General features: G+C 41.0%; 1 protein-coding gene across 1 annotated transcript in view; it reads right to left on the minus strand.

The window, feature by feature from the left end:
• EDNRB (endothelin receptor type B) overlaps nt 1-12,824 on the minus strand; it is a 61,961-nt gene that overhangs the window by 36,999 nt on the left and 12,138 nt on the right. The gene's annotated exons all lie outside the window — the stretch shown is intronic.

Here is a 12,824-nt window from a genome sequence, read left to right on the forward strand (position 1 = left end):
GATGCCTGGAGAGCATCAGCCTGTCCTGCCCGCTGCAGGCATGAGGGGGGCCGGGGGCTTTGCTGGTCCCTGCAGAAGAGAGGGCAGGGGGGAGGGGGGGTGGCGGGTTGAGAGCAGCCTTCACTTCCCTGACTGGGGCTTCCAAAGAACCGGAGGCAGATAACAGGACAAGGAGCAAGGGTCTCCAGCTGCAGCCAGGGGGGCTTAGGCCGGGTATTTTAGGAAAAGCTTTCTCACTAGGAGGGTGGTGAAGCACTGGGTTATGGAGAGAGGCGGTGGAGTCTCGGTCCTTGGAGGTTTTAAGGCTTGACAAAGCCCTGGCTGGGATGATCTAGTTGGTGATGGTCCTGCGTTGAGCAGGGGGCTGGATTCGATGCCCTCCTGAGGTCCCTTCTAACCCCAGTTTCCTAGCCACATGGGGGTCGGGACCATCCTGATCGCCACATGGCTGGGAGAGCTGTCCTGCTGCATTCCAGCCCAGTGGAGATCAAGTAGGCATCTGATCCCCAGATGGCCAGGAGAGGTGTCCCTGCCCCGTGGGGACACTACCTGGCAGCCCTGTGGGGCTTGAGAGGGTCCTGATCACTACTTGTTCAGGAGAGGCATCCGTGCCTGGCGGGGACAGCTGTGTGGGGATCAGGAGGGTCTTGGTCCCCACTTGACTACCAGGCAGGGTCCCTTTTGGGTGGAGAAGCCTCTCCATTGTGACCCTCCTGATCCCCACATGGCTGTCCCCACCAGGCAGGGATGCTTCTCTTCGCCATTTGGGGATTGGGTCTGATCCCCACATGGCTGGGACACAGCAGTCATGGCTGCCAGGAAAGATCTTGCCCCTCTTGTGAGGATTGAGACCAGCCCCCTGCTCCCTGCCAGCCCCTCCCTGAGGGAGCCTGGAGATCCCCCTGGCTACTACAGTGGGGCAGAGCAGGTCAGGGGGCAGGAACATCCCTGATGTCAACTGCTCTAACGTAGTTCCTTTCCCAGGAGCAGTTTACTGCACCTTTTCAAATACCCAGTAACCTTACTGTGCATTAATAGCATGTGTAGACGCACAGTTTCTTTCAGCATTGGAGATCACCTTGTGCTAAGCACCTTTAGCCCTGCTGCCCTGCTCACATTTTGTTGGGAATTGTCCCCGGGACTATTCTAACCCACACTTCGGGGGTCTTCCTGGCTTCTAGTATAAGTGGGTGGTGTTACCTTGCTACCTCTACCTCCCGTCCTCTGGACCTGGTTTGTATTTGTGACAGGCTAAAATGATGAGAGTTTTGCTTGAGAAAGGAATGCAGGATTGGTACCACGACAATCCTCCCTGCTTCCCTCAAAGCACTGAGGGATGATGTGTAGGAAATGTTTATTACAACACTTATTATTACTCTTGGATTTATGGGAAATCACAGCTGTCCCATTCTGATTACCAATCCAGTTCTGATTAGCAATTGCAATCTGTTTAGCAATTCAGGCAGCTTTAAAGCCTGGTCTAAAAAGGTGACTCCAGTCCCATGGCTCATTCATAGAGTTTTAGAGGCATACAGGCTTAGGAGAGGTCTTTCTAAAAGTCACCAACAGTCTGAAAGCTGGGAGGAAGTTTATGTTTACTTAAGTGGTTTTCAGTTTAAATATCCTTTTCTGACAGTCATGCTGCTTTCTCTAGCTTCACTTTTAAAATAGGTTGTAGGCCCAAGTTTTTCATATACATCTCTACTCTTAATTTACATAAGTGAATCATTCACATATATTATGACTTGTACTTACTTTTTCATGAAAACACTGTATAAACTAAGTCTTGCTTTTGTTTGTCTCTGGATCTTTCTTCTTCCCAGTTTTATCTGTAAATGAAGTTACCAAAGTCAATTCTGTTTTCCAGCAATGTAGAGTTCAGGGAGGAACATGACACTGGCAGATGCTTCTTGGACCACCATATTCCTGTACCAGCAGGCAACCATTTGCCTAAAAGATCCACAAAAACATCTTCTCTGATCTTTCTTAAGCCCCCCCGCTATCCTGCAACACCATAGTCATCAGGTGGTGACATTATGACATAGCCATAAAGCACCTAAGGTGGACACAGGTGAAGAGCAGAGCTAGGGAGACAAGTGACAGGGCTGGATGAATTGCTTGAGTAATGGATGCTAATTTGCTTTAGTTACACCACAGGGTATATCCCTTCCTCATTTACACTGGCGTGATATTGAAGTAACTCCATTAATGTTTTGGAATATGTGGAGTTTAACAAGATCTTTTTCAATTGCCTACTAGGTAGCACTGTACTGGGTGAGTGACATGTCTGGTAAATTAGAATTTTTGTCACAAATTTCTGAATCAATGTATCTTTAATCTTATAGTTTTAACACTGAGGGGCTTTTAACTGAAAAAACTAACTGCTAAGTGTTCAGGGCTAGGATGCAGAACCTTTCCCCCCTGGAAGAAATAGAGTGCATCTATGCTAAGATACCGTTGCTAGAATGCTCCACCCTTGCTATCACTGGTACAGCTCTTAATGTTAGTCAGTGCAGGTAGGACTCTTGAGGGCTGCTGATATATCATGTCTTCTAGTCCTGTTCAAAGCTGGTCTACAGGACATGTGATTAAAATGTCCCTGGCTGCCACCACTGTGGCCACACTAGCGTTTCTACAGTTGCTATCACTTGTATAGTAGTATCACCAATGATGAGAAAACTGAGGGTGAAGATTCCTAGGATAAGCAAGGTAATATTATTGGTTAAATGAACCACCCTTCTTTTTGAAGTCCTGTCTATGAGATGAATATGGAAAAGGAAGAACCATTTCATAGGAATTATGTGGGATTGCAAGGATAATGCTTTCCTACTTGAATGCTGAGAAAAGTTTTTAATATACTGCTCTTTAGGAGCAGCTTGATGATTTGGGTAGCAACTTAATAGCTTCTTCACTAACAAGGAACATGAATAAGAGAAGGAAAAGAGGCAAAAGCATCTTTAATTCCAAGTGAGTGTTGTTAAAGGGTCTCTTGTAACTAAACCATGAAGTATACACCTCACTGAAATGAACTGATAGTATTAGCGGAGATTTCACATTCTTTTGTCAGTGTGTCTGGATACATTTTTTCCCTGCATCATGCAATTTTGTATAAGGAAATCTTCATTTTCTATAGAAAAAAATTACTTGAATTCTATAGAAAATACCTAAGAATACATCATTTAACTAAAAGATTCTCCAAACTGCAGGGCATTCATTTTATGATGTCCTTTACGTTGTATGAATTCCATCACACTGGTTTCTAAACATTCCCAGAATTACAGTCTTAATTCTCAGGCAAATATTGCCTTGTCAAAAATAACTAGCCATGATATGACATTCTTGGAACTGTTAAACAGAGTGGGCATAGAATATATTCATGTAAAATATACAGAGATACTCATGGAAAATCAGATGGATTTTCATACTGGTTCGGTTGTGGCATTAACCATCCATCCTAGCCAAGATTATGGTAACTACAATATCCTTCCATCCCCTAAAGAATCATTATATTAAACTAATCCTATATTCACTGAAGTCAGTGGTGATCTTGCAGTAGACTTTGATGGGAATGGGATTAGGTCTTTAAATGTCTAGACCCCTTTTAAAATTGGATATTTAAGTGCCAATATGCTTTTGAAAATTCTATTAAGTATCTACCTGCATTTCTGGACACCTTAACTTAAAAAAATCTTCCCCCAATTGTTCCTGCACTTTCTTTTATTGAAGTCAGTGTCTGTTAAGTGCAATGGGAACAAGATCATTCCAGAATGAGCTATGAATATGCACAAAAAATAAATTCCAGATAGAAAACAATTAAAACAGAATATTAAAATGTTACTTTAGTAAAATTACTGGTGGGAAGTTTAAGAAAATCCACATAATGTACTACTGCAATTTCAGATGTTTAAGTATCATTTTGCAATTTCATATCTTGACACGGTTGAATGTTGGAAAGATTATATGGATAAATAATATATTCCTCTTTTTTCAGTTTGAAAAAAGTGTTGAAACCCATGCTTTGTCTCTCATTCTACAAAGCCCTCCAACTTCTATAAATCACAGTGATGGGCTTTCAGTTACAATGTGTGGAACAGTAATACTGAAACTCTTGAGACCATAGATTACAGTGTTTCTTTCATCATCCAAGTACTGTAGCAACATAGTATCCTCACTAAAACAGTCTCAAATGAAACCAGAGACTTATATGTGTGTCTCTGTAAGTGAAGAGAGAGAGATAACAGAGGGTTAGGTATCATAAAGAACTTCTTTAATGGAAGTAAAACTGGCATCTCTTGCACAGAACTTTGAACAAATGAATCATAGTTGTGCTAAAAGAAATATTTATTTAGGTGAATAGTCATTATTTATTTGAATAATCCTAATCAAATAGTCCCCAAGTCAAAGCAAACTTGAGTGAGTAGTTTTACAGGATTGATCCCTGAGTCCTTATAGACCAGTTATTAAATTATAGCAGGGGTATTTCATCTTTTCCCTATGCTCTAGGATTAAATTAAATCTGACATGTATAAATGTTTTATTTCCCCAGTCTGAAGAGAGAAAATCCAAATTTTGAAATTGGAGTAACTACATTTGATTTAATTTACTGTAGCTACAATATGATAGACTGGATCACTCTCTCTTAAAGGAAAGGATACAGAAGGCAACTCTGAGAGAGGGAAAACCTGCTGTAGTTTTGTTCAAATAATTCAGGACACTATTTATTGGACCAGTGCAGAACAAGCAGTGTGTTCAACAACTCCCATTGGAATTGGAGTATCTGTTGGGACCCATTATTCAAATTCATCATCAGTTGTCCTCCTAGGAGGTCACTTGAGGAAGAATGTCTTGCATTCCAAAACTTGTCTAACTGTATCCAAACGTCATAAGTGGACCAATGTATTATATCACCCTAAGAAATCCTTGCTCCTCACATAATTTTTGGACCATCACAGCTACCACATCAACTTTAGCAGGCCTCTGATGTTGTCTCACACGGCATTTTATAAGTAAGCTGAGGAAAAACAGGCCAGATGAAACTATTATAAAGTATGTGCATTACTGGTTGGATAACTGTGCTCAACAGCTTAAAGTCAAGGTGGGAAGGAATTCTCCAGGGATCTATCCTTGACCTGATAATATTTGGCACCCCAATTAATGACTTGAAGTCCCAAAACTGTTATTGCAGGAATCAGTAGCTGGTATCAAAGGAGGAGGAAGATGGTTCTTTTATCCCAATTGCCTAATAAGGCATTTGATCAGGGATTGAGAATCAGGTTCTTGCCCCCTATAACCAGAGTGATTTGGAACCTGTTTTTCCTGCTTGTAAGGCAAGTGCTTTAATCACTAATTATGAGAAGTAACTGTCCCACTTCATTCTGCATTGGTGAGGCTTCACTTGGAAAATGTTATCCAGTTTTAGGCATCACTCCTTCAGAAATCTGGTCATATTAGAAAATGTCTAGAGGAGGGCAGCAGATGATTAAAGGTCTAGACACTAGGACATATGAAGAGAGGTTGGAAGAATGAGAATTATTTAATCTAGAGAAGATTGACAGGAGATTTGTTAATGGTCTTTAAGTATAAATAAGGTTGTTAGAAAGATGCTGTTGTGTTTGCTATTTAACTGTTCTTTGTGTCCACTAGATACAGGACAAGAAACAGTAAGTTTAAATTGCAACAAGGGAGATTTATGTTTGAGATTCTAGGCTGTGAGTTCTCTGAAATTGGAAGGGTTTAAGTGCAGGTTAGACATACATTGGTTTGGGATGGTCTAGGATAGTTAGGGATAATACTGCCTTGAGTAGGATGTTGGACTAGGTGACCTTCTGAAGTGCTTACAGGTATATGCTGGTGTTCTATGGTTTTCTGATGTACTTGCTTTTGCTGGATAAGGAACTAGAGCATGGAGAATGCTTATCTTGAAGATGCACATGCTAGGGAAGAGGTGGGGACATGATGGCAAATGTCAAATATTAATCCTCCCACTTTGACACTGGAAACTGGAGACCCAAACTGGAAGGCAACCCATGACTCCCCCCTTCAGTATGTCTGAATTCAAACATTAATTTATCTTCTCAATTACATTTATAATCAAAAGAATCCTCCAAAATGCAATATATTTTCCTTTTAATATCTCTTGATCTCTTGTCAAAATGCCACTTTTACCATGTGGACAGAGACACATATGACATATATTCTATATCCTTAAAAAGGAGTATCTGAAAAACCTAAAAGGCACTTTTCATTTAGAAAATAAAGATGATTTTCATTACTTCTACCAGTGTATTTTTAAATTCCAGATGCTGGAATTTGCCATCTTGATGCTGCCTTAAATGTTTTTCTTGATATGAAATAAAAAACCCATGTCTTTCAAGATACTGCTAAAGGGTCAGACATTACAGCTACATACATTTATACTTCTTCATAGACACTCTCCATTTACTGTAGCTGCTTGTCTTCTAAGTGGCTCATCAGAAGGGATCTTCATTTTCTCTGATAAAAAAATCCCCAATTTTCAGATTAAAATAGTAACCCAAAATATATTTTGCCATGATCAAAATGAAACACTAATATACACACACACACACGTGTGCACGCACACACACATGCATGCACACACACACATATATAACATCACTATATTTATATAGTGATGTTTCATTTTGATCATGGAAAAATGTGGATTTTGGATTACTTTTTAAAACCTGAATGTTGGGGATTTTTTATCAGAGAAAACCAGGATCCTTTTCATCAGGTACACATGATGCTCAGTACTTAGTTTTTGTAATATTTAACACACCCAGCTATGTACTATTGTTGATATTGGAAGACTTATAACAAGCTAGTCTCCACCAATTAAAAAAACCCAAACCCTCATGGTTATAGAGTAACACCTACTCCTCCCCTTATATGGTAAAGACTCAAACTCCAAGTGTGAATTGCAGCCACATCTATATTTAGTACTAGAGGACTACACACTGTTAGCCAAGGAGAAACAAGAATTCTATCTCCAGATACTGTTTTTATAGAAAATGACCCTGAAGACAGTTTCAAAACCATGACTTTGTTATTGACATTGCTATGGCAACCTTGGCTTCAGACTATGGAATTCCATTATTTTTTCTAAAAAATACTTGTGTCACAAAGGCATAACAAGTGTAGTAAAATGTATTTTATTTTATATCAAATATCATTTAATGCAGGTTTTAAGTCATGTAAGTTTTTCTTATAATCTTTTAAAAAAATGCATTATTTCCTTCTTGGTCTACAGTTAGCACTATCATTTAATTGATTTACATGGGTCTACTCCAAACGGAAGGTTTCACAATGCTTTTGCAGTATTTCATATTTATTATATTTCAGTGACTCCACTTGAAATATTTGTAGTTTGCAGTTGGGAAAAAATTGTTTCCTATTATTTTTAAAAAACTCAGTATCTACTCTAAAGGGCCGAATCCTTCTTCTAGATTCCCTTTATACTATTTTTGTGGTGCCAGAGGACTTAAATCTAGTCTAAAAAGACAGCTGGTGAGTCCCTCAGTGTCAAAGAACAGTGAAGTTGACCTATAGGGGCATGGCACGTGTGACCAGAATGCAACTCCAAGGGCTTTTGCTAGCTTCTAGCAGAAATGGGGACAGCTCTGAAGGTGTGCTAACTTGTGCCAGCTGCCACTAAGACTGGGGAAATACAAAAGTAGCTCAAGACCATTTTTGCTTACGTATAGCCAAGCAACCAAAAGGTAGGACAGGTGTCCTCACTTATGTGCACCTCACTAATCAAAAAGGCAAAAATAAATACCCGTATCTGTACAGCTTTATTACCTTTGAAACAATGTGCGATAAATGTAAACCATTGGGTTTGCTCATTGGCCCAGAAACTTTTGACAAACAATCTTCTGAATATAACTCAGGCCATGGCGACTTTTCATTTTTTAAAAACCACTCTTGCCCATGCAGCACTCTCAGCCTTCCTTCCTGGCTGCTCACTAGAGCTCTCTACTCATTAGCTATCCAGGATTTGGATCTGACTGTAGATACATCCTTGTTATCTTACTTTATGCCAACATAGTCATTGAGGTTGGAATTTCCCTAGAATGAGACTGGTATTATGTTGCTTCCTTGCCTTTAGAAATGCGGCTCACTCAAATAGATACACTCGCAGTCTTTATAGAACATCAGTTGCCAGGACCATGCTATTATTTGGATCCCCTAGCATTATAACCGGAGATCTTGGTTTTCTTTGATAAAAAAATCCTCAATTTTTGTTAAAAAAAGTAACCCCAAATCCACATTTTTCCATGATTAAAATGAAACACCACTATATCTATATCTTAGAGGAGTTTCATTTTAATCCTGGAAAAATATGGCTTTCAGTTTACTTTTTTTAAACCGACAGTTGGGCATTTTTTTTTTATCAGAGAAAACCAAGTACCTGATTATGATTCACTCACCTGTTCTTACTACTTTTTAAAGTTTCAGTCAAAACACATAACAACTCTTGCCTCTATTTCTCACATTCATTGAGGAGCATGTTTCTTCTATTTCCTGCAAGCACTCTCTCAGTTTAGTCTGTATATGTTACTAAGCTGTGAGATGACTTGAACCCAGCTCCTCTTGCAGCTCCTGATCCCCCAAGGTTTCCACTTTGCTAGGTAGCTATACGGGCTACTGCCACCACTTTTGTAACCACTTTGTGTACAACCTTGTTTTTGGAGCTGAAGGATGCCCATTCTCTTGGTGGCCTTTCACTCTTTTACACAGAGATCCAATTTGTCCCTTGTTTCTTCTGTGTTGACCTGGAATGCAGAATTGCCTGTTTCTGAGCCCTCAGCCTTGTACATCCTCATAGGTGTTTTAGTGTCCTGGTCACATGTGTTCTTAGTGTAGGGCCAATATTCTCTGAAATGGAGCCTTCTCTACCTTCTGTTGCTATTTATGAATTTTCACTGCCAGAGTATGTGGCATTGCCTTCACCTGGGAGTCTAGCCTCTACCTCTAGCATCTTTTCATCACAGCTATCTGCTGTTCAAAAACACATTTGTATTCCTAGAATTTAGTAACACATTTCTTGAACTTAGAAATATTTTCTCAGGCTGTGTTTTTGGATTCATTAGGTCTTTAACCTCCATGTATATTATTTAATGCATGAACACTGTGTGCCCCCAGCAGCTGGAAGGGCACGGCGGCAGCAGGAGCACGCGGCAGTAAGCGGGGGAGCTTCTGCAGATGCCACTGGCACTGTTGGTGGGGGGAAGTGAGTACCAGCCAGGGGTCGGTCACCACCTTGAGATGCCGCCAGCAGCGTTGGCAGCAGCCAGCTGGGATCGCAGACTGCCTGCAGATGCTGCCGGCAGTGTCAGAGGAGCCTTTTTGTAGGGGGTGCACCCTACAAAAATTCCTTTTGAATTTCTGCCCTAGAATGATCACATCCCCATATATTAGATTCTTTCAATCCAGAAGTACAGATTCCAACTCCTTCCTGCCCTTTTCCAGGCTGATGGTCTGATTTTGCTATTTACTTTTCCTGCTCTGCCGATACCATCTTAGGCCTGGAACTTTAGTTTGTCCAAATCTACCTGCTAGCAAAAGGCAGAAATCTAGTTCTCCCAGTTTCTCTTTGTCTCCTTTATTTGTCAGCTTCTCTCTGAAAAATATCTTCTCACCCTTCAACTCTTTCACACAGATATTGAATCTCACGTCTCAGACATCTCTTCTTGTAGTATCTCATGTACTTTTTGGAGCTCTGACCCTAGATCCATGGAGTCTTTCCCCAGAGTTAATTTATTAATTCCTGGCAGCTCTCCATGTAGAACTCTGTTTTCTTTTTTTTTCCTTTTCTCCCACTTTCTTATTGCAGAGTCCTGGATCTTACATGAATTTATTACATGAAGATCGCCATGCTTGCAGGTTTCCAAGGTTAGAGCAGGACCAGGTTCTGTACTTTAACTCAGTTGAGTACATCCCTTCATTCCAGAGGTTTCACTTTACTTTTATCACTTGCAGTTTGTGTTCGCTGCTGGATAGCCATGTTCCATGCCTCTAGTTCCCTATCTTTCCTGCAGTCCTAGAAACCTAACTGCAGCATGCCTCAGTTTATGGACTTTCTTGTTTCTTTGGCACTTTTCACAACAGATTGATCTATAAAGTTACAGTTCATAAGTGTGTGTGTGGTGGGGAAAATCTAAGTGCATGCCTCATGCATCTACCATCATAACACGCTGCTGGCTGGACCCCAGTCCTCATTCCCCTCAAATACTTTTGTCTCCTTTTGCTGACCATGACTGGATGCAAGACCCTGAGGACAAAATGATCCTGCTCCTTAAGCACAGTCAGTTGCCCCTGTTGATCTTTCAGCATCTCCTTGATAATTTAGGAATAATGACCATAGCTGAATCGTCCTCAAGTCTCTGAAATACCTACTCCATAACTTTTATGTTTCATCCAATCAGTGAAACCAAATGAGCTGACATTTCCCTCACTGGCCACAAAAAAACTCAGCAAACGATGGCCCAAATTCATCTTGGGCCATTGCCTTTAGGTACAGCTCAATGTTTTAAACCCAGCTATTTTCCTCAAAGGGCTCTCTGCAGGATGATCTCTTTCCTGGCCACCTACTTGGAAGTACAGATAAACTCAGTCTTCAGTGTACTTTAAACAATAACATGTGACCGAAGCCAACAGCCTGATATGAACTCGAGTTCACAACTATACTTGATTGGAAATCAGTAAATAATTCTGTAGAAATTGCACAGGATAGAAAATCTCATTCTCTCTTAGCTGCACTGCCTTTGTAATGCTTATGAGATTGAAAGGCAGTCAAACAAAATTTGATGTGAAAGCAAACAAGTATTATTCAGAACACACAGCAAGAGCAGCTCTACTCTGAATAATGTGCCAATAGTTACTTTTCCAAGTACAATCATACATTCAATGGGTACAGGAAATGAAAAAGCTGTGGCAACTTGTATTACATCATACAATTTGTAGTTTGGTTTCAGTTTTCATCGGTAGCTACATTTTAGATGCTTTTCTAAAGTAGCTTGGGAACTCAGGCTGCTATCCTGTGTAATTTTCAATACTTTATGTTTTTGGTCAGTAGAGAAATGTCAGAAAATGCCAGAAATGCTAGAATCTCTTGAAAGGTGTCACTACCTGTTTCTATTTAGAACCAAATGGAGAAACATAAGTTGTAACTAATAAAAGTAAGGACAAATATTGTCTGCTGGAGAATTTGTTTCTGTTGGGCTGCTTATACATGACATGGGGGTTTACTTTGGTTTAATTCTCCCCAAATTGAAGTGGTGGGTTTTTAAAAAACCCACTTCAATTTAAACCGAAGTAGACTCCCCTGGCATGTACACAAGGCTTGGGCCCAATCCTTAACTGCCTCCGGTGGAGGGGGTGGGGAGGTGGCAGGCCAAGTTGCTGGCAGGCCAAGCGGTCCCTGAGTTGCAGGGAGAGGCCAGTGGTTTCCTCCATGGTGGCACCCCCCCAGGCTGCACCTGCCCACAGGCACCCGGCCTGAGCAGTCCTAGGGGCACCGCAGCAGTGGAGGGAAGCACCAGGCCCCCACGCAGCTCAGGCATGCAGGCAGGCTCCAGGGAGAAAAAAAAAAGATCAGGCTTGACTCTTTTTATTTTCCTTCAGTGGAAAGGAAGCCCCTGAGCTGCATGGGGCCTGGTGTTTCCTTCTGTGGCTGTAAGGTAGCAAACTAAAACACCTTGGACATGTTTTATTTCGCTGCATCCCAAAGTCATTTAATGAGCAATATGCCACTGACAGTGTAAACAGCTACGCCATTAAAGTGTATTATGCTGCTGACAGTGTAAACAGCTGCACCATTAAAGCAGTGCAAAAGGGCATTTAAGCCACTTTAAAGGCCAGTTTTATGGTGTATACCAATGCCCTTGTGTGGACTAAAAGCAAAGTCCCAAAGGCACAGTTTTGGAGCATATAAGAAAGAATGATAATTTATTAACCATGATTTTGCTGTGAATGTGTCATAAGCCTGTGTCGTAAGCCTGCTGCAGTGACAGGTGAGTGTGTATCTCTTTCTTGGCTACAGAATGCCCTTGGAACCTGAATGCTTTATTCCAGTGGGAATCTCCTGGGTAAATGTTTTCAGTAAATTAATAACATCAAGGAATATGTAAGTTGTATCCCTTCTGACATGAATCCTGTGAGTAACTTAAATGCAATCTGGGATGCACGTATCTTTCAAACTTGTATTATGCCAAAAGCTGTGATGCAAAGAGCATAAGAGCCATGACAATTAGGCCAGAGGTGATAAGCATGGACTCAATTATATTTAGGAATGATGTTCGAGTTTTCTCTGCTTTGTGGTCATTTGTGTGACGACAGCTAGTTTGCCAAAACTATCTCGGGGTTGGGTCATACCAAACAATGTGGAATTTGATTTTCATTTTACTTACACCAATTTTATGGTGTAATAAATATATAGATAAGAGACATTAGAGCCAGCAGTGGTAAGAAACACATAAGACTGGTTTATACTTATGCTATGTATTGCCAAATATACGAATGCCTGCTTGCCAAAAAGGCGGCGTACGCCCCGTGGAAGGGGGGTGAAATCTCCAAAGAGGAGTATACCTCCTCTGCTCGGGCCTGTAGGTGAGCTGTTAGGAAGGCCAAGGTGGACATAGAGCTCGGATTAGCATCCAAGATTAAGGACAACAAAAAGTCCTTTTTCAAATATATTGGGAGGATGAAGAAGGCGCCAGGTAATGTGGGACCCCTGCAGGATACGCTGGGCAATCTGGTGGTTGCGTCAGAGGAGAAAGCGGACCTCTTTAACCAATTCTTCA

Source organism: Gavialis gangeticus, unplaced genomic scaffold (assembly GCF_001723915.1).
Source record: "Gavialis gangeticus isolate Ggan-Ray unplaced genomic scaffold, GavGan_comp1, whole genome shotgun sequence".
NCBI classification, from domain to species: Eukaryota; Metazoa; Chordata; order Crocodylia; family Gavialidae; genus Gavialis; species Gavialis gangeticus.